Consider the following 2,910-nt stretch of genomic DNA (forward strand, 5'->3'; position numbering starts at 1 on the left):
AATGTTGAGTATAGAATTCAAGAAAGTAAGCAGTGTTCTCGTGAATGTTTGTTTCACCCTCACCACCAAACTTTAGATTAGAAAATTCATTGATTATCCATGTAGGCACTTTCAGATTTTTATTTCTAGAAAACATGTTGGGGTCAAGTTATGGGAAGAAATAATTTAAAGATAAGGAAAGTTCAAGCATACTTCATGGGCTCAACTTGTCATCAAGCCCTCTTTCTACCACCAGATATGTTGACGGTGCTAGACCCACCAACATTCATGGGGTTTCCCTAATATTATGTCCTAATTAGACCTCACAACATTTGTAGTACGAGCCCCATCTATAATATGACCTAATTTCCTTGGCTGTGATAACACATAAAATGATGTATTCATGACTTTGGTGAAAAAAGTGTATAACATTGTGAAGAGTCAAGTGAAAGGCATGAAAGTTTCTAACATGACAAAGGGAAAGTGAGTGATCTCCTTAGAAGCTTGTAATAGTACATAACTTGAAAGGAAAACAAGAGCATAAAAGGAATCATAAGTTAGCCTCCAAAAAAGCTCACAAAATAACCATGCTTGAAATATATAATAGTACGTATTCAAAAAGATTCATACTAATGAAGATGAAATAGTTCATAAGAGTTAGTGTAAATGAAATAAAATGTATTTCAAACACAACAAGAATAGTCCTACAAATCCAGGTGGATACTGGTGGTCACCTGCCTATTCCACTTGGACCCCCACTGTTGTTTCTTTTCAGTTTCCTTAATTGTAGCACAATTACTATTTTTGGCATTTTTTATGGTCCTCGTGGGACATTGGATAAATCAATGCTCCCCATGTGTTCCATGTCATGGACTAATTTCCTCTTATGGATCCTTATCTCTGGCAATGCGATTGTTGTCTAAGACCTGTGGGTTTTAGTCTAACAACAATTATCATTCCCAACAAATGGTATTAGAGATGTTTTGACTTCAAGGGAACACCTTTTTTGCTAAGGGGATTTTCTTGGGCCTGTGATAGACCCTGTTGAGTGGGATATCTGCAGGATCCAATCTTGTGGTCAAAGAATATGGTGAGAAGTGGTAATATAGAGATCAAGAAATTTAATGGTCAAAGTTTTGAGTTGTAAAAACTAAAGATGGAGGATATATCGGTGGATAAAGATCAGTGGATCATGGTATATCGGGTACTAAACCAATGGAAATGTCAGTTGAATACTAGGAAATGTTGGATCATAAGGCAAAGAGCACAATACGATTGTGTAACTCAAATTCAGTATTGTTGAATGTATTAGGGGAAGCTTCGGTGAAGGCTTTGTGCGAGAAGTGTTGAGATGCCTTTTTGTCTAGATTTTTACCATTTTTATCAAATAATTCTATGCTTGTGATTAGTGTTTTTAGTCATTATTATCTTATTAAGCTGATAGTTAGAGGCATTCAGAGGTAATAGCTATTAAATTATGAATTCTTCTTGTTAAACAATTTGAAGAGTGTTTTGTGTAAATTTCATTAATAATATGCCTTCTTGGTGGCAGGTGAATAAGTCATGTACTAGCAGTTTCATATGAGCAGTGCAGGAATGCTTCCTAAAACACATTTGACTACAGATTCATCTGATGAATAGAAGAAGCAACTTGAATTCAATGACAAATATAGAGAACTAGATTTTGCACCTTTTGCCGAGTCTCAAGATGAGATTGTGTTCAGAGATTGCTGAACATCGCCCACGCATTGTCAATTTTATGGTTATGGCCATCATTGGTGAATTGCTATAATCGTTGTTAAGGAATCTTGGAAAGAAATTGTATCTAATATTGTTGTACCAATGCCTGATCCTAATGTAACAATTGGCAAGAAATTACGGTTTATTATCCCATTGTCCATGTTTGCATATCTTTTATACCTGTGGGGTAGAAGTCTTGGAAAGAAAGGTTCTCACTTTCATTTGGAAAGTGATATATTTTGAGAAGAAATATATCATTAAATCAACATCATGTGAGAGTGCAATGCTGGCTTTACTAGACGAACTTACAGTTTTTATGGGTCCTACATGGATAATAAATTTCTATATTATTCCCTACTGGATTTTTGTAATGTGGTTAGACCTTGTGACATATCTTCATCACCATGGTTATGATGAGAAGCTTCCATGGTATAGAGTCAAGGAATGAAGTTATCTCTGAGGAGGGATTACTACCATTGATCGAGATTATGGCTTGATTAACAATATCCATCATGATATTAGAACTCATGTTGTGCATCACTTGTTTCCACAAATACCTCACTACCACCTGGTGGAAGTGACTAAAGTAATAAATCCTATGCTTGGAAATTACTATCGGGAGCCGAAGCAATCCTGTCCTCTGCCATTGCACTTGCTGGACCCTCTGATGAAGAGCATGTCACAAGATCATTATGTTAATGATGAAGGAGAGTTTGTGTTCTATCAAGAAGATCCTAACATGACAAAATTGAGAGGATGAAATCAATCTGAAAATGGCTGGAGTATTTTTTTTAACTTTAGGCATCTTCTAATAACTATTTCTTCAACATTTCTTCTCTTCTTGTAAAGCATTGAAGTTGTTGTATGATTCGGCCTGGCCATTTTCTAGGGTATGCACCTGTTTTTCAAGCCTCAATCCTGCACATAGTGAAGCCAACAAAGTTGAATTTGTGGTTGGAATAGATGGAAATGATGATAACAATGTGTTAGATGATGCAATCCCTACAGCTCATTGGACATCTCATGGAAATAAAGTTTATACTGATTACTTTGTTACTACGATACTAGGGGATGAAAGATTCTTATTTCGGGTTTTTCCTCATGGTACTTTCTTGAGAAGTGGAAAACCAACTCCAAATGATAGATGCCAAAGAGAGAGAGTAGGTGAATTGCATGCCAGAGTGGTAGATG

At 36.0% G+C, this 2,910-nt stretch overlaps 1 pseudogene; it reads left to right on the plus strand.

The window, feature by feature from the left end:
* The first annotated feature begins 1,821 nt into the window (after window positions 1–1,821).
* On the plus strand, window positions 1,822–2,479 carry LOC149179059 (omega-3 fatty acid desaturase, chloroplastic pseudogene; annotated as a pseudogene).
* Window positions 2,480–2,910: the final 431 nt, after the last annotated feature.

Source organism: Pinus tabuliformis, chromosome 4_1 (assembly GCF_031772625.1).
Source record: "Pinus tabuliformis cultivar Carrire ecotype Pingquan chromosome 4_1, CPIR1, whole genome shotgun sequence".
NCBI classification, from domain to species: Eukaryota; Viridiplantae; Streptophyta; class Pinopsida; order Pinales; family Pinaceae; genus Pinus; species Pinus tabuliformis.